Here is a 20720-nt window from a genome sequence, read left to right as displayed (position 1 = left end):
AACTAACAAAGTTTTGCAAGCTATGCGTACACACAACACTGTGCGCACGCACACGTTGGAAGGTGCACTCTGTTGAGGGCGTTCGCACGCCTTGTGCGAATGAGAAGAGTTGGAAATTTTTACTCCTGTGCGTACGCACACCTCTATGCATACGCACACATCTTGGAAATCCTTTTGGGCGTGCGCACGCACACCTATGCACACTGCCCTATTTTTCAATGAAAATCATGTTTTTAACTGTTTTACCTTCCCGGAAAGCTTGCAAACTTCCGTAACACTTGTTTAAAACCTTTTTGCTAGTTTTAAGGTCTTGAATCAAGGGAGAAAATAATAAAGGAATAAATAGGGGTAGTGTTGGTTATGGGTTTAGAAGACGGAGACTTAGGTTCCTGAAGTTGTGGGTGAACTAGTGAAGTGTTTTATTGGCAATGGCTTGAGAACTTGTGAATGGATGGTAACTTGTGGAATTAAGAACTGATGATGGTTATTATGAGCTTGATGGATATTGAAGGAAAGTGTGTCAGGCACTATATCCTTGGAATATTGAAAATTGATAATTGAAAGTGATTTGATATGAGAAATGGTGATGATTTGAGGTCGATGGACTTGTTGGATATGGATAGTGTGCCAGGCACTATATCCTTGGAAATGAATGATTTTGGTTGATGGAATGAGTATGAGTGGAAGTGTGCTATGAGGAGTGGCCTTTGAGATTGAATATGTGATTATGATATACATTGTGCTCCGTCGTAGGGGCTGTGGCAGTCTCCTGCCTACGTTCGGATGTGAGGCTTGAAGCTGGGCTTCTCACTCATATTTATCGCTCAAGAGGACGGTGGTAGGGCACTCTCCCTCGAAATGTTCCCCTCTGAAAGGAGAAGGTGATAGGACACTTATCCCTCGAAATTATTCCTCCTGAGCATGGGTTTCTCTCTACTTGCAAGGTGGTAAGGCACTAACCCACGGAATCATGCGGCATCCAGAGGAAGGTGGTAGGGCACTCTCCATCGGAATGTTTCCCTCTGAAAGGAGAAGGTGGTAGGGCACTTATTCCTCGGAATTATTCTTTCTGGGTATGCACAACAGAGAGACTAATCCGGGAGTTGCCGTCCAAATTTTGTGTCGGGCTTGGCACTATAACCGACATGTGATATCACAGCCAATAGGACAGACATTCATCATATGCTTCTTTTATATGTTTGCTTGCTTTGATTACTTGAGTTTGCATAATTGTATAATATGCCTACTTGCTTCTTGAATTACTTGTTATATATCTGAATACTACCTGTATTTTCCTTGCTTGCATTATCTGTGTTTGTCTGGTGCTGAGGAGGTTAGGTAGGTGGTGGCGATGGGATTGTCGGAGGGTAGGTTGGTGAAGGCTGTGGGACAGCCGAGACTAGTTTTAGTTAGAAATCCCCTAAGTTTAGATAACCATGTTTAATGTTTATGGTATAAGTTATTTATTTTACTCTAAGCTTGAATATTCGTATTCGATGTGAAGTTTTAGGATTGCCTTCGGCGTCCCGGAGCATTACATCTTACATATTGGGCACTGTTACCATATTGAGAACCTCCGGTTCTCATTCCATACTTTGTTGTTGTTTTTCAGATGCAGGTCGTAATTCACCTCGGCGAAATTGCGGCCTTGGTGGCAGAGCGGAGTAAGGTTTCTTCCTGGTTTATTTCTGTTTTATTTTGTTGTAGTACTTTCTCTCACCATTTTTGTTTTAGACTTCATGGCCTTAGAGGCTTACTTGAGAGATAAGTTGTATAAGCTATTTTAGCTCCAAAACTCTGTATTTTTCTGTTTGTAACTAGTCGGCATAAACTCCACAAGCTGCGGCTAGTTCTCTATGATTATTATACTCTTATATCTATATGTGTTTTATTCTCTTGCATCTATACCAAATGTCTTGTGCGTTAGCTTCGTGTGAACATTTCGCACTTTTGTAATTTTGTTTTTGAGCTGAATCCTTCATCGGGCTTCTAGAATATATTATTTCCTTCTATATAAATATGTATAAGCCTTAGAATTATCGTAACCTTTGATTAACCTTTGCTTTATGGATAGAGGTAAGGCTTAGGATAATTAGGGTGTTACATGTGTCCATTGGCCTACAACTTTCCATGCCATATCTACTTAAAATCTTTTCGATATAGTTCTTTTGTGATAATCCATGAATACCTTGAGAGCGATCTCTTAGTATCTCGATTCCTAATACAAAAGAGGCATCACCAAGATCTTTCATTTCAAATTTGTTCGATAGAAATTTCTTAGTTTCATGCAACAAGCCTATATCGTTACTGGCAAGTAGAATGTCATCAACATATAAGACTAAAAATATGTATTTACTCCCACTGAACTTGCGGTATACATATTCATCTATATTATTTACCTCAAAACCATATGAAGTAATGACTTGATTAAACTTGTGATACCATTAACAGGAAGATTGTTTGAGACCTAGATGGATTTTCTCCTTTCTCTATTGGATCTCCTTAATGACACTTCTTAAGGTTGTTGAGCTTGCTGTATGGGTTGGAGTTGAGGAGGATTCTCATCATTTTCCTGTACTATAGCAGTATCTTGAGCAACAACAATATTCTCATTGTTCTCTTGTACTGTAACTTGATCTATAGTAGGATTCTCATTGTGCCTTTGTACTATAACTGTATCTTGAACAATAATAGGCACAAGGACCTGATCATTGTCAGTTATAGAATCCTCATCAAAAGCAACATTCCTAATATTTCCTTCTCCGTAAACTCAACATCCTCAAGAAATCTCGCATTTCCCGTTTCAAAAATAGACCTTGATACAGGATTGTAAAACTTGTACCCCGTGAACACTCAGCATAACTAACAAAGTAGCAACTAGTTATTCTTTGAGTCCAATTTTCTTTTATGCGGCCTATAAGGTCGCACCTTAGTTGGACATCCCCAAATATGCAGATGTTTTATACTGGGCCTTTTCCCAGTCCAAATTTCATATGGGGTTTTGTTAACTGCTTTGCTTGGTATCCTATTAAGGATGTACACTGCGGTCTTTAAGGCTTCTCCCCAGAGTGATTTAGGCAAGGAAGAATGACTAATCATACTTCTCACCATGTCCTTAAGAGTTCGGTTCCTTCGCTCTGTAACACCATTCATGCTAGGTTTGCCTGGCACGGTGTATTAAGGAACAATACCACACTCCTCTAGGAAAAGAGCAAAAGGTCTGGGACGTTGCTCACCTGAATCATCATATCTTCCGTAGTTTTTACCACCACGATCAGATTTGACAGCTTTAATTTTCTTTTCAAGTTGAAGTTCAACTTCAGCTTTGAAAGACTTGAAAACATCCAAGGCTTGGGACTTTTCATGAATTAAATAAGATACCGGTAACGAGAGTAATCATCTATGAACGTAATAAAGTACCATTGTCCATTCCAAGAGATAGTAGGGAATGGGCCACATATATCGGTATGTATCAGTTCTAAGACATCTTTAGCTCTCTCAGAACCTAATTTCCTTTTATTTTTCCTTTTCCCCTTTATGCACTCAATGCAGACTTCAAAGTCTGCCAAATTTAGGAGTCCAAGAATTCCATCCAACACGAGCTTCTGAATTCTCTATTTAGAGATGTGGCCTAGGCTTTGTGCCATAATGATGCCAAATTCTCATTTAGTTTTCGTTTTGTACCCATTTGCAGTATTTCATTATTATAGGAATTTAAGTCAAGCCTATATAGATTATCCACCAAATGACCTGAGCAAATATTATTCGAATTATAAAAGAGACTGACTTTATTGTCTCCGAATGAACAAAAATAACCTAGTTTGTCCAAACGAAAAACAGAAACCAAATTCCGTCTAAATGATGGTACATAAAATGTCTCTAATAAATCCAAGTAAAATCCACTCATGGAATATAATCTAAAGGTTCCTATAGCTTCAACTGCAACTATATTGCCGTCTGCCACATAGATGTATCTTTCAGCATTACTTGGCGGTGGGCTCCACAGGCAACCCTGCATAGTAACACTTAGATGAGTAGTAGCAGCCGAATCTACCCACCAAGTATCAACAGATGCATAACTTAAACTAGCCCCAGAACAAACAAATTAAGAATTATACCCTTCTTTACACACCAAGTGGCATATTTGGTACAATCCTTCTTCATGTGTCCCACATTCTTACAAAAGAAACAGGTTGAAACTTGATCCTATCTTTAGCCTTTTTCTACTGAGAAGGCACATCCGTAGTAGTATCACGCTTTCTTTTATACTGAGAAGATGAAGCCATGTGAGCACTTTCAGTCTTATCTTGCTGTAGCCTCTCTTCTTCTTGCACACAGTGAGATATAAGCTCATTTAAGGATCAAGTGTCCTTCAGAGTATTATAACTCACTTTGAATTACCCAAAGTGTGTAGGAAGAGGGAAATCAAAATGAAATGCACAAGTAAATCTTCAGACAACTCTAACTTTAGTGCTTTCTATTTTGAAGCAAGATAAGACTTTTCCATAATGTACTCCCTTATGTTCCTTTTACCTTTATATCTCATGGAGACAAGTTTGCTCAAAACGCTACTTGCCTCCACCTTTTCTTTCTTAGTAAAGAATTTTTCAACATCTTTCAGGAACTGTCTAGCATCTTTATTCTCAGTAATTGAGCCCCGAAACGCCTCAGGAATTGAGCATTTCATGATCATAATGCTCATTCGATTGGATCTCTCCCACTTTTTTATTTTAACCTCATTGAGATTTTCTGGAGTGAAAGTGGGTTTCTCCTCTCGAAGAGCTATATCTAGATCCATACAGCCGAGGACAATCTCCATGGTATCTTTCCAAACTTTAAAGTTTGAACCATTCAGCATAGGAATATTGCTAATTTGTGCAGAAACATTGGTAGCTAAAGCCATAGTTTTTGAATTAGAACAAAAAGAACATGTAGTAAATATTAGTTAAATAATAAGAAAAAATCCATATTGAGATATCTAGAACAACATTAATTTTCAATCTTTGGATAGAAAATTAACTGTAAGTGATACTCTCATTGCAGTAATCAAATATTGTCAAAATTCCTATCACACATTAAGCCTTTCTTTGGACCGACTTAATGCGCACATGGAAACTTAAACTTCACAACCTATTTATTACCGCATATATTTTCTATTAATTGGCCAAACAATAACCTTTCTTTGGGCCAATCATTGACCGCATAACTAATAGAAAATAAACAAAAGTGTGCAATGCTTATTATTTGGCTAAACAATAAACTTCCTTTGGGCTAATTATTGTCTGCATAAATAATAAGCATTACTTTATTCTTAATTAGTTACCCAAACATGTATTTACCATCAATATGTGTATATAATTCGGCCAAATATAGACCTTCCTTTGGGCTGACTAATATTCGTATGAATTATATATCACCATATTCCTTATGATTTAAATAAATCAATTTTCACAAAAGAGGCTACTTTGACAGCATAATGTTCAATCAATTTATTCCAAAACCAAAATTTTATAAAATGGGTGGGTATAATAATCCAAATTGTTACTAGTTTCCACATGTAACGATAAAAAAATTCCTTAAACCGCATAAGGAATTAAATCTTAATGGTGTCTTTTCAGACCTTAAAGAAAAACATGATTATAACTGTGAAATAAATTCATGTGCCAAAAATTAAGATTAAAATCAATCATTATAATTCTATCACTCACATATTATTAATGTGTAATTGTGTATACATAATTTGGCCAAATATAAATCTTTTAGATCGATTAATATTTGCGTAAGTTACATACACAATAATATTTATATTCCAAAATAAATTATTAATTAGTTTTACATCAAATTAATGACACATATAATTAAATATGAAACAATCTTAATAATACTCTATACTAATGTTTCAGAATAAATCAATTATTATATCAAATTAAAAAAAGTTGGATACAGTAAAATATATATATGCGCGGCCAATAATATATATATACACGCAATAATATTAAAGCCATACCAAAGGCATAATAAAGCCATACATATATGCATAGTAGTACACCCATAATATACGTATGTGTATAAAGAATTGCAATACAGGGTATTTGCATTAAAAAAATTAATCCTTGTGCTCGTGCATCAGTACCAGTTATATATAACGTGCACATACACATATATAACGATCGAAAGAATAATAAAAAAATCTGATATTTTTTATGACTAAATCATGGATGGCTCTGATATCACTTGTTAGAATAAATTAATTTCAATAACCCATATCATCCATATTGAATCACCAAAAATATATCATAATGCGGAAGCATACCTTTATTCATAAAAATCAGAAATGGACAGCAGGATTTAGATCTTGTGATTCTTTTGATCTTCCTCAACCAAAGCCTTCTGTATTCCTAGGCAGCTAACAAAGGCGACTTTTGTATGTTAGGGACCGAAACCCTGAAGGCACTATTTTTATTTGAGCATGGCACCCATTAAATCCTAAAGCCCAAATAAAATAGTATTTAAAGTCCAAAAGTTAATATATCTAAAATCCAAAAGATAATTATCTAAGGAACAAAAGATAATATCTGGTTTTATTTTCATTTAATTCCAAATCAAAAGTAATTATGACTTATTTAATTTAGCATTTATAACAATAAATGAGATCTTCATTATATAAGTCATTTAATTTGAAATAGCATAATTTTTTATTATAATTAATATATGTATTATCCACAAATAAATTAGGAAATTAAAAACACCTGTTCATCAATACTCTATATCAGGTACTCTAAGTTATACTTTCCATTAATAAATTTATGTTGTTAGTTTATCATTTAATATCAAATTTTTTTACGATCTGTTACTGTATTCTTAATACCAATTATGTATAATTTATCTCGATTGTACCCTTAAATTATCAAATTACATTATAATAAATTTTTTGAATATACAGATACTCATAATAACAGTGGAGCTGATTCAAGTAATATACCAAATGGTCCAAATATGGATAGAAATTCTGTATATTTATATTTATTTAATTAATAATAATTTATTTTTCCTTAAATTTTGAATCAATAAACCTTTTATTATTGGGCTAAATAATATTATTATAGATATTATTATATTGTCTTAATGTACTTTACATAATTATAATATCAATTATTAGATAATTTAATAATTTTTTAATGTAATATTATACAAATATCAAATTTTTGTAACTGTATTATTAAAAGAAAAATATATATGTTCAATGTTTAATAATATATTTGTTATTAAATTTTTTAACTCGGTAACAAAAAAAACTTAGTTGATAATTCTGGTATATTTTTTTTAACCTTTCTTTTTACAATTTAGTTTGCCATTAAATTTAAATTATTTCTACAATATATCTATGTTGATGTACTCTTAGTACTATTTATTTGTAATTTATTTACCGAATGTACTCTTAAGTTCTCAACATATATTATTTCTATGCTAATAATAAATTTTTTAAATATTTAGATACTCATAATAAAAATAAAACTGATTCAAGTAATAGACCGAATGATAATAATATGGGTAGGACTCCTATATATTTATTTAATTAATAATAATTTATTTTTTCTTAAATTTTGATTCAATAAACCATCCATTAGTGTCCTAAATAATATTATTATAAGAATATAAAATATTTTTACCGTATCATTATAAAAAATTTACGTTAGATATATGTTTAATAATATAATTGTAACTTAAATTTTTTCATTGTATAACAAAAAAAATTAGTTAATAATTCCGATATTTTGTTTTTATACTTTTTTTTCTAAAAATATATATATTAGAAGTGACAATTTTTTCACTACATAGATTTAAATTGATAAATTTACTATTTTTAATATAATTATTATGCTACCAGTTTAATATAGTGTTTATATTCACGAATTTCTTATCTCTAAAGCATAATTATAGACTATAAAATATAATCATTTAAAATACATTATTGTCGTTCCAATAATATGATTGTTATTATTCAGATGCTCATAATAATAGTGGTCCAAGTAATATCTAATAAAATTTTACATTTCATATCTTTTTTAATATTCTACAATTCTTTTAAACGTTTTATCTATAACAATACATAATGGTAAAACCCATTTTGGTGTCCAAATTTTTTTTTCATTTTTATCCTTCCTAATAACTTACTCCAGTATAACTTACTCCCATATATGTTAGCTACAGAGAACTAACAGGATATCACTTTCTCCCTTTAATCTCTCCCACTTCACATTACTGTTTACTGCATAATAGTCCAGTATAGGTTCAGTTACAGAATTCTCACTACTTCATCTTCATATTTAATCATCTCACCGACGGAACTAATAGGATACCAGTTTTTCCCCTTAATCTCTCTCACACTTCACATTACCGGTTACTGCATAATAGAAAAAACTTTTTTCATTTCTCATCCATCTTTTCCTGCATCCTTCTCACTTCACTTAAATATAACGTAAAACCTATTATAATTTGTTTTTGGTCATTAAATAAAAGTGTAAAACTATGTTTATATGTTTCTTTGATTAATTACAGTTGACAACATACCAATGGAAGATTCACGTGGAAGTGGTCGACCGACTTGGCAAGACTATGCCAAGTGACGAAGACAAAATATGAGCGAAGAACAGAGGCAGCAACACCTCGCTAGAAGGCGTGCCAAGAGAGTATTAGACGAAAAAAACAAATCGATACATCGAGTTATCCAACTAACATGACAACACCATTACAAGATATAACAAATATACCCATTCATCAATACTCTGTATCAGCTATTCTAAGTTATACTTCCCATTAAATTTATGTTGTTAGTTTATCATTTAATATGAAATATTTTTTATGATCTATGTTATTGTATTCTTAATACCAATTATGTATAATTTATCTCTTCAATGTACCCTTAAATTATCAAAATTTTATTATAATAAATTTGCTAAATATACAGATACTCATAATAACAGCGAAGCTGGTTCAAGTAATATACCGAATGGTCCAAATATGGGTAGAAATTCTGTATATTTATATTAATTTAATTAATAATAATTTATTTTTTCTTAAATTTTGATCAATAAACCTTTCATTATTGGCCTAAATAATATTATTATAGATATTATTATATTGTCTTAATGTACTTTACATAATTATAATCTCAATTATTAGATAATTTAATAATTTTTTAATATAATATTATATAGATATAAAATTTTTATAACTGTATTATTATAAGAAAAATATATATGTTCAATGTTTAATAATATATTTGTTATTAAATTTTCTGACTCTGTAACAAAAAAATTTAGTGGATAATTCTGGTATTTTTTTTAACCTTTCTTTCTACTATTTAGTTTGCCATTTAATTTAAATTATTTTTACAATATATCTATGTTAATGTACTCTAAGTATTATTTATCTGTAATTTATCTACCGAATGTACTCTTAAGTTCTCAACATATATTATTTTTATGCTAATAATAATTTTTTTAAATATTTAGATACTCATAATAAGAGTGAAACTAATTCAAGTAATAGACCGAATGGTAGTAATATGGGTAGGACTTCTATATATTTATTTAATTAATAATAATTTATTTTTTCTTAAATTTTGATTCAATAAACCTTCCCTTAGTGTCCTAAATAATATTATAAGAATATAAAATGTTCTCATCTTATCATTATAAAAAATTTATTTTAGATATATGTTTAATATATAATTGTAACTTCAATTTTTACACTGTATAATAAAAAAAATTAGTTGATAATTATGATATTTTGTTTTTATACTTTTCCTTCTAAAAAATAGATATATCAGAAGTGGCAATTTCTTCACTACATAGATTTAAATTGATAAATTTACTATTTTTAATATAATTATTATGCTACCAGTTTAATATAATTTTTATATTCACGAATTACTTATATCTAAAGAATAATTATACACTATAAAATATAATCATTTAAAATACATTATTTTCGTTCCAATAATATGATTGTTATTATTCAGATGCTCATAATAATAGTGGTCCAAGTTATATCTAATAGAATTTTACATTTCATATCTCTTTTAATATTCTACCATTCTTTTAAACGTTTTATTTAATACACAAAAAAGGTTCAAATATTCTTAATAAATATATATAACATTGTAAATTATAAATGATAATTTTTTTGCTTAATAAATTTATTATACAGTTACACTTGAATCGTTTTTTAAATGATAACTTTTTATAGGAACTCAAAGTGTCTATCATGTATTTGTATTTTACATGCCACTATTTATTTTTTTTAGCTATTCAGAGTTTGGATAATTATAATATTAATGGGTATTCTACGTATTCTATTACTTCCAATCAATTTAATTTTGTATGTTTTGTTTCTTATAAAGTAACCTTTTAATTACCACTGATACTATACAAACTTAGTTCATTGAACAATTCTATAATTTTGTTAATGTGTTCTTTTTAAATACTATCAGAAATTCATGGAAATAGATTTGATCAAAGCAGTAGATGTGAAGAAAATATAACGAGTTATTAGTCTACTTTTTTTTATATATTTAGTATTGTGACACAATTTTAATAGGTAAATAAATTTATAAAAAAATTATTATTTTATCCTTATATGTTAGCATATTAATGTATTCATAGTAGACATTAAGTGTGAGCATAATTGATGTTAAAAAATTTATTTATTTAAGATCATTACAAGAACCAATTATAAAAAAGTGTGACAATGCCTAACAAAAAAAAATTAAAATCTATATACAAAAGATTTTATAAAAACCAAAATGATATTTAAAATATTTATTTGCCAATTAAAATGAAAAATATGTAAATTTTAGCGAAAACAAAAAAATAGTTAATTTAAAATACTTTATATTTTGTTGAATCATTTTGTTATAATTCACACAAATATGATAAAATAAAATAATTAAATAAAATATATTTTAGAAAATAAAATGAATAGCAAAAATTAAAATGATAACTCTAGGCGAAAGCATACAAAAAAATGATTAGAAGTAATAGAACAAATCAAATATGAACCAATATTATCGTCATGTATTGTATTACTTCGATCAGTAATATCTAAACATTTAAAAACATGAAACAAAACATACAAACTAAAAAATTTAGCCAAAAGCAAAAATCGTCATACCCTATATAAAAAATTAACTAAAAAATGCTATAAAACAACTGATGCAACTGAGAACTTTATACAAAAAAAATATGATATATAAAGATAGCATTCTTAAAAAAACTTTTATGTATTTCAGACTCAAACTATATTGTATTGACTATTTAATCTAAAAAAATAGTCCATAACAAACATAATGTTAACATATAAACAAAAACATATAATGGAACAAGGAAATAATAAACATTTAAAATAATATAATGTTGTTATAGATCATATGTGGTTTTAACTTGGTTATAACAGTTTCAAATAGAAGGTTTTAAACAAAATGATTTTATTAAAAAAAAGAATAAAACTCTTTTACTACACAATAATAATATTTCTTTATAATTAAAAGAATAAAAAAATTTATTTAACGAATAAAAAACTTCTTTATAAATAATAAAATAAAATATTGTATAATTAAGGTTGTTAAATACATCTGAACAACAAAATTTGAAAAAAATAAAGTCAAACAACATCACAATATTATACAGTATAACAAAGTTAAAAATAATTATTGAAACATCACTTAAATATTTGATAGTTACTTATTTTTTTTTATGATCACTATAATGGAAGTAATTCTTTGTATTTATAATCAACAAACTACTATTTTTTTAGTTGTTACAAAATTAATCATTTTCTGATTTTCATTATGAATGTAACCAAATATATATAAATTTAATACGAGTATAGAAATTAGACAAAATGTTCGAGCATCCTACAATTGTGTTCGAAATTTTCAAGAGGATGCAACAATAATTCGAACTCCGCTACCAATCCCAAGAACATGTCATTACTGTAGCGCACGTCTATTTCACCATGAAACATTCAAGATGTGCTGTAATCGGAGAAAAGTCTCTCTTCCCTGAGTAAATGCTCCTCAGGAATTGCTTGAAATCTTCCTGGACCCCTCTGCAGAAGGAAACCATTTTAGAAAACATATTCGTGGATACAATAATGTATTTTCCTTCATTTCGTGTGGTGTGCACATAGACGAACAACTGGCTATAACAAGTCGTGGTATATATACATTTTGTGCTCAAGGCTCAATATATCATAGTATAGGGGATTTTATCCGGATCAGGGCACGCGACCACGTTTTTTGCAACTATACATATATGATACTGAGCACGAGTTGCAGAATAGGATGCTGGAGAACACACAACTACATGAAATATTGGTTTTCAAGTTACAATAATTGCTACATTGGTATAATCCTTTTCTCCATGTGTTTCGCCATCTTGCACAAAGGTCAGATGTACATAAGTGTAGTTCGGTCATTAGAGAGCCACCTGCTAATAAGCTACAATATAGTCTTCCAATTGCATCGCAAGTAGCAGCTATAATTGTTGGTGATGACATTGAAACAATGATTCGTGGACGAGATATTAAGGTGCAAACTCATGCTAGTAGCCTACGAAGGATTTAGGAATTCATTGGCTATTACGATCCACTACAATATCCTCTTCTTTTTCCATTTGGAACTCATGGATGGGAATCAATACTCGAAGTCAAAGTGGGGGTAAAGTATCATGCCAAACATATTATAGCTATATTCTCTGGGTACAAATCCCCATTTCCTATGTAGTATAGACTTCAATAAAATTCTGCCAAAAAATTGTTCAATGTATCATTCCACCGTATTGCAAGTAGGGCGACTTTTACAACAACATGTTGTTGATAACTATGTGAAAATTGAAACCAAAAGGTTAAGACAGGTTCGAACTAGACAGAAGAAATTACGAGCTGAAATATACCAAGGCTTACAAGATGCCTTGCACACAGGAGAAACCAATACAGGTAAATATTGTTGTATCTAATTGCTACTTCGTAAATCATTAAGAATTACCCAAATAATCATTAAAACTAATAATATTTCTCTCTATATTTGTCTTCAAAAAATGTTGGAGGAAAAAGAATAATATTACCATCTTCGTTCATTGATAGCCGTCGCGCCATGACCCAATGATATGAAGATGGAATAGCGATTGTTCTTAAAGAGGGCACACCAGATATTTTTGTCACAATGATATGCAATCCATCTTGGACTGAAATAACTTCAGAACTCAACCCAGTTCAAACTCCACAAGATCGTCCAGATCTAACAACAAGAATTTTTCTAGCCAAATTTGAACAGCTGAAAGAGGGTGTAATTACTAAGAGTGTCTTGGGAAAGGTGAAGAGCTATATTTATGTCACTAAGTTTCAAAAAAGAGGATTGCCACATGTACATATGTTGCTAATCTTAGAAAACAATGACAAGTTAATTAACCCAGAACATTATGATAGTTTGGTACATGCAAAGATACCATCTAAAGAAGTAGAACGACACCTACACGATGCAGTGCTAAAACATATGATTCATGGTCCTTGCGGAACACTTGATCAATCTTCACCCTGCATGAAAAATGACCAATGTAAACGCAACTACCCAAAAGAGTTCGCAGCAGAAACACGAAGAGGTGACGACTCATATCCGCAATATAAGCGACGATTTGACACACCAGTACCAATTAACCAAAATGTCACAGTTGATAATAGATGGGTAATTTCGTACAACCCTTGGCTACTACTAAAGTATGATTGCCATATTAATGTTGAGATATGTAGTAGCATCAAGAGTATAAAGTATCTCTACAAGTATTGCTACAAGGGTCCAGACTGGGTTACAATGGAAGTTCACAACGGTTCTAATGTTGACGAGTGGTGCACGAAATTGTGATCTCAGGCAACGGCGCCAAAAACTCTATACGCACGTCTTAATAAATTATTTTTCATTCACAACTTCGATACAATTAACCAGCAAGTGCACTGGGTCGTCCAAGTAATAAAACCTTACGTGAGTAAGGGTCGATCCCACGGAGATTGTTGGTATGAAGCAAGCTATGGTCACCTTGTAAATCTCAGTCAGGCGGATATAAAATAGTTGTGGAGTTTTCGAAAATAAATAATAAAATAAGGATAGAAATACTTATGTAAATCATTGGTGAGAATTTTAGATAAGTGCATAGAGATGCTTTCGTTCCTCTGAACCTCTGCTTTCCTGCTGTCTTCATCCAATCAATCCTACTCCTTTCCATGGCTGGCTTTATGTAAGGACATCACCATTGGCAATGGCTACTTTTGATCCTCTCTGGAAAATGGTCCGTTGCGCTGTCACTACATGGCTAATCGTCTGGAGGCATCACCGTTGTCAATGGCTGCATCCTATCCTCTTGTGAAAATGGTCCAAATGCTCTGTCACAGCACGGCTAATCATCTGAGGTTCTCGATCATACTGGAATAGGATTCACCCTCCTTTTGCGTCTGTCACTACGCCCAGCACTCGCGAGTTTGAAGTTTGTCACAGTCATTCAATCCCAGAATCCTACTCGGAATACCACAGACAAGGTTTAGACTTTCCGGATTCTCATGAATGCCGCCATCAATCTAGCTTATACCACGAAGATTCTGATTAAGAGATCCAAGAGATAATCATTCAATCGAAGGTAGAACGGAAGTGGTTGTCAGGCACGCGTTCATAGGGAATGATGATGATTGTCACGTTCATCACATTCATGTTGAAGTGCGAATGAATATCTTAGAAGCGGGATAAGTTGAATTGAATAGAAAAACAGTAGTACTTTGCATTAATTCATGAGGAACAGCAGAGCTCCACACCTTAATCTATGGAGTGTAGAAACTCTACCGTTAAAAATACATAAGTGAAAGGTCCAGGCATGGCCGAGAGGCCAGCCCCCATGATCTAAGAACCAGGCGTCGAAAGATGATCAAAAGATCAAAATACAATAGTAAAAAGTCCTATTTATACTAAACTAGCTACTAGGGTTTACAGAAGTAAGTAATTGATGCATAAATCCACTTCCGGGGCCCACTTGGTGTGTGCCTGGGCTGAGCTTGAATGTTACACGTGCAGAGGTCCTTCTTGGAGTTGAACGCCAGTTTATAACGTATTTCTGGCGTTCAACTCTGGCTTGTGACGTGTTTCTGGCGTTTAACTCCAGACAGCAGCATAGAACTGGCGTTCAACACCCTTTTACGTCATCTAAACTCGGCCAAAGTATGAACTATTATATATTTCTGGAAATCCCTGGATGTCTACTTTCCAACGCAATTGGAAATGCACCATTTTGAGTTCTGTAGCTCCAGAAAATCTACTTTGAGTGCAGGGAGGTCAGAATCCAACAACATCAGCAGTCCTTCTTCAACCTCTGAATCTAATTTTTGCTCAAGTCCCTCAATTTCAGCCAGAAAATACCTGAAATCACAGAAAAACACACATATTCATATTAAAGTCCAGAAATGTGAATTTAACATAAAAAATAATGAAAATATCCCTAAAAGTAAGTAGATTCTACTAAAAACATACTAAAAACAATGCCAAAAAGCGTATAAATTATCCGCTCATCACAACACCAAACTTAAATTGTTGCTTGTCCCCAAGCAACTAAAAATCAAATAGGATAAAAAGAAGAGAATATACTATAAATTCCAAATTATCAATGAAACATAGCTCCAATCAGATGAGCGGGACTTGTAGCTTTTTGCCTCTTGAATAGTTTTGGCATCTCACTTTGTCCATTGAAGTTCAGAATGATTGGCATCTATAGGAACTCAGAGTTCAGATAGTGTTATTGATTCTCCTAGTTCAGTATGATAATTCTTGAACACAGCTATTTTATAAGTCTTGGCCGTGGCCCTAAGCACTTTGTTTTCCAGTATTATCACCGGATACATAAATGCCACAGACACATAACTGGGTGAACCTTTTCAGATTGTGACTCAGCTTTGCTAAAGTCCCCAATTAGAGGTGTCCAGGGTTCTTAAGCACACTCTTCTTTTGCTTTGAACCTTGACTTTAACCGCTCAGTCTCAAGTTTTCACTTGACACTTTCACGCCACAAGCACATGGTTAGGGACAGCTTGGTTTAGCCGCTTAGGCCAGGATTTTATTCCTTTAGGCCCTCCTATCCACTGATGCTCAAAGCCTTGGGATCCTTTTTATTTACCCTTGCCTTTTGGTTTTAAGGGTTATTGGCTTTTTGCTCTTGCCTTTTGGTTTTAAGAGCTTTTGGCTTTTTCTGCTTGCTTTTTCTCTCTTTTTTTGTTCGCTATTTTTTTCTATTATTTTTTTTGCAAGCTTTTGTATTCGCTGCTTTTTCTTGCTTCAAGGCTCATTTTTATGATTTTTCAGATTATCAAATAACATGTCTCCTTGTCATCATTCTTTCAAGAGCCAACATATTTAACATTCATAAACAATAACTTCAAAAGACATATGCACTGTTCAAGCATTCATTCAGAAAACAAGAAGCATTGTCACCACATCAACATAATTAAACTAAGTTCAAGGATAAATTCAAAACTCATGTACTTCTTTTTCTTTTGAATTAAAACATTTTTCATTTAAGAGAGGTGATGGATTCATAGGACATTCATAACTTTAAGACAAAGTTACTAAATACTAATGATCATGTAATAAGACACAAACATGGATAAGCACTTAACATAAAGAACGAAAAACAGAGAATGTAAGAACAAGGAATGAGTCCACCTTAGTGATGGTGGCGTTTCCTTCTTGAGGAACCAATGATGTCCTTGAGCTCTTCTATGTCTCTTCCTTGTCTTTGTTGCTCCTCCCTCATTGCTTTTGTTCTTTTCAAATTTCATGAAGGATGATGGAGTGCTCTTGATGTTCCACCCTTAATTGTCCCATGTTGGAACTTAATTCTCCTAGGGAGGTGTTGATTTGCTCCCAATAGTTTTGTGGAGAAAAATGCATTTGAGGCATCTTCGGGATCTCATGGTGATGAGCTTCATGCGTCTCTTGAGATCTATGAATGGGCTCTCTTGCTTGCTCCATCCTTTTCTTAGTGATGGGCTTGTGAGATGAATCTTTTCATCTCCCATGGCTCGGAGGTGGAAGCACTTGTCTTCCCTTTCCTCTTTCTTGAGGTTTCTCTGGCCTTAGGTGCCATTAATAGTTATGGAAAAACAAAAAAGTAAAAGCTATGCTTTTACCACACCAAACTTAGAATGTTGCTCGCCCTCGAGCAAAAGAAGAAAGAATAGAAGAAGAAGAAGAAGAAGATATGGAGGAGATGAAGGGATGTGTGTATTCGGCCATATGGATGGGATTGGGTGGGAAAGAGATGTTGAATTTTGGAGGTAGGTGGAGTTTCTGAGGTAAGTTTATGGGGAAGAGTGGATGGAATTGTGTGAAAGAGGGGTGAGAAGAAGTGAGTGGAGGTAGGTGGGGATCCTGTGGGGTCCACAGATCCTGAGGTGTTCAAGGATTTACAACCTTGCACCAAATTAGGCATGCAATATACCCTTGCACACAACTCTGGGCGTTCAGCGCCAGATTAGTGCTTGTTCTGGGCGTTGAACGCCCATTTGTTGCCCATTTCTGGCGTTGAACGCCAGAACCATGCTTGTTCTGGGCTTTCAGCGCCAGCTCTTCTCCAGGGTGCAATTCTGGCATTCAAACGCCCAGATGCTGCCCATTTTGGGCATTCAGCGCCAGAACCATGCTCTGTTCTGGCGTTGAACGCCAGCCAAATGCTTCTTACTGGCGTTTAAATGCCAGTAAGGTCTTCCTCCAGGGTGTGATTTTTCTTCTGCTGTTTTTTGATTTCGTTTTCAATTTTTATTTTTATTTTGTGACTCCACATGATCATGAACCTAATAAAACATGAAAGAACAAGAAAAATAAAATTAGATAAAAATTGGGTTGCCTCCCATCAAGCGCTTCTTTAATGTCAATAGCTTGACAGTGGGCTCTCATGGAGCCTCACAGATGTTCAGAGCATTGTTGAGACTCCCCAACACCAAACTTAGAGTTTAGATATGGAAGTTTAACACCAAACTTAGAGTTTGGTTTTGGCCTCCCAACACCAAACTTAGAGTTTGACTGTGGGGGCTCTGGTTGACTCTGTTTTGAGAGAAGATTTTTATGCTTCCTCTCCATGTTTACAGAAGGATGACCTTGAGTAACACAAGGGAGTCTTCATTCAATTGAAGAACTAGTTCGCCTCTGTCAACATCAATCACAGCTCTTGCTGTGGCTAGGAAGGGTCTTCCAAGGATGATGGATTCATCCTCATTCTTCCCAGTATCTAGGACTATGAAATCAGCAGGGATGTAAAGGCCTTCAACCTTTACTAACACGTCCTCTACTTGTCCATAAGCCTGTTTTCTTGAATTGTCTGTCATCTCTAATGAGATTTTAGCAGCTTGCACCCCCAAAGATTCCTAGTTTCTCTATTACAGAGAGGGGCATGAGGTTTATCCCTGAACCAAGGTCACACAGAGCCTTTTCAAAGATTATGGTGCCTATGGTACAAGGTATTAGGAACTTTCCAGGATCCTGTTTCTTCTGAGGCAATGTCAGTTGATCCAGATCACTCAGTTCATTGGTGAACAAGGGAGGTTCATCTTCCCAAGTCTCAATACCAAATAATTTGGCATTCAACTTCATAATTGCACCAAGGTACTTGGTAACTTGCTCCTTAGTAACATCCTCATTCTCTTCAGAAGAGGAACACTCATCAGAGCTCATGAATGGCATAAGGAGGTTTAATGGAATCTCTATGGTCTCTAGATGAGCCTCAGAATCCTTTGGTTCCTCAAAGGGAAGCTCCTTATTAATCACTGGACGTCCCAGGAGGTCTTCCTCACTGGGATTCACGTCCTTCTCCTCTCTTGTGGGTTCGGCCATGATGGTCAATTCAATGGCCTTGCACTCTCCTTTTGGATTTTCTTCTGTATTGCTTGGGAAAGTACTAGGAGGGATTTCAGTGATCCTTTTACTCACCTGGCCCACTTGTGCTTCCAAATTTATAATAGAGGACCTTGTTTCATTCATGAAACTCACAGTGGTCTTAGATAGATCAAAGACTAAGTTTGCTAAATTAGAGGTATTTTGTTCAGAGTTCTCTGTCTGTTGCTGAGTGGATGATGGAAAAGGTTTACTATTGCTAAACCTGTTTCTTCTACCATTATTAAAGCCTTGTTGAGGCTTTTGTTGATCCTTCCATGAGAGATTTGGGTGATTTCTCCATGATGGATTATAGGTGTTTCCATATGGTTCACCTATGTAATTTACCTCTACTATTGCAGGGTTCTCAGGATCATAAGCTTCTTCTTTATAAGAAACCTCTTGAGTACTGTTGGATGCAGCTTGCATTCCATTCAGACTCTGAGAAATCATATTGACTTGCTGAGTCAATATTTTATTCTGAGCCAATATGGCATTCAGAGTATCAATTTCAAGAACTCCCTTCTTCTGAGGCGTCCCATTGCTCACAGAATTCCTCTCAGAAGTGTACATGAACTGGTTATTAGCAACCATGTCAATGAGTTCTTGAGCTTCTGTAGGCATTTTCTTTAGGTGAATGGATCCACCTGCAGAAGTATCCAATGACATCTTTGATAGCTCAGATAAACCATCATAGAATATATCCAGGATGGTCCATTCTGAAAGCATGTCAGAAGGACACTTTTTGGTCAGTTGCTTGTATCTCTCCCAAGCTTCATAGAGGGATTCACCTTCTTTCTGTCTGAAGGTTTGAACATTCACTCTAAGCTTACTAAGCTTTTGAGGAGGAAAGAACTTGGCTAAGAAAGCCGTGACCAGCTTATCCCAAGAGTTCAGGCTATCTTTGGGTTGAGAGTCCAATCACACTCTAGCTCTGTCTCTTACAGCAAAAGGGAAAAGCATGAGCCTGTAGACTTCAGGATCTACTCCATTAGTCTTAACAGTATCACAGATCTGCAAGAATTTAGTTAAGAACTGAAAGGGATCTTCAGATGGAAGTCCATGAAACTTACTGTTTTGCTGCATCAGAGAAACTAATTGAGGTTTTAGCTCAAAATTGTTTGCTCCAATGGCAGGAATGGAGATGCTTCTTCCATGTAAATTGGAATTAGGTGCAGTAAAGTCACCAAGCATCCTCCTTGCATTATTATTATTTTCGGCTGCCATCTCCTCTTCCTGTTCGAAAATTTCTGAAAGGTGCTTGCTGGATTGTTGTAATTTAGCTTCTCTTAGTTTCCTCTTCAGAGTCCTTTCAGGTTCTGGATCTGCTTCAACAAGAATGTTCTTGTCCTTGCTCCTGCTCATATGAAAAAGAGGGAACAGAAAAATAATAATAATAGGGATTCTTTTTACCACAGTATAGAGGTCCCTGTGTGAGTAGAAGAAAAGAAGAAGAAGAGAATGTAATGTAAAGAAAGAAACACAAGGGTGAGGAGAGCAGAGATGTGAGATGAAGAGAAGTGTTAGTAGATGAATAAATAAATAGAAGGAGATGAGAGAGAAGGAGAATTTTTGAAAATTATTTTTGAAAAAGAGTTAGTGATTTTCGAAAATAGTTTTTGAAAAAGGTTAGTAATTTTTGAAAATTAAAATAAAAAATTAAAGTAATTAGTTAATTAAAAAGAAATTTTGAAAAAGAGGGAAGGGATTTTCGAAAATTAGAGAGAGAGAGAGTTAGTTAGGTAGTTTTGAAAAAGATAAG

General features: G+C 33.5%; 1 non-coding gene across 1 annotated transcript; it reads left to right on the top strand.

Moving 5' to 3' along the window:
• The first annotated feature begins 19681 nt into the window (after positions 1-19681).
• LOC112731138 (small nucleolar RNA R71) lies at positions 19682-19789 on the top strand. Its single transcript, XR_003166929.1, has one exon. It is a non-coding gene; the product is annotated as a small nucleolar RNA R71 (small nucleolar RNA).
• The last annotated feature ends 931 nt before the right edge of the window (positions 19790-20720 follow it).

The sequence above is a fragment of the Arachis hypogaea genome, chromosome 12, assembly GCF_003086295.3.
Source record: "Arachis hypogaea cultivar Tifrunner chromosome 12, arahy.Tifrunner.gnm2.J5K5, whole genome shotgun sequence".
In the NCBI taxonomy this organism is placed as follows: Eukaryota; Viridiplantae; Streptophyta; class Magnoliopsida; order Fabales; family Fabaceae; genus Arachis; species Arachis hypogaea.
This window is presented reverse-complemented; position numbering and strand designations above follow the sequence as displayed.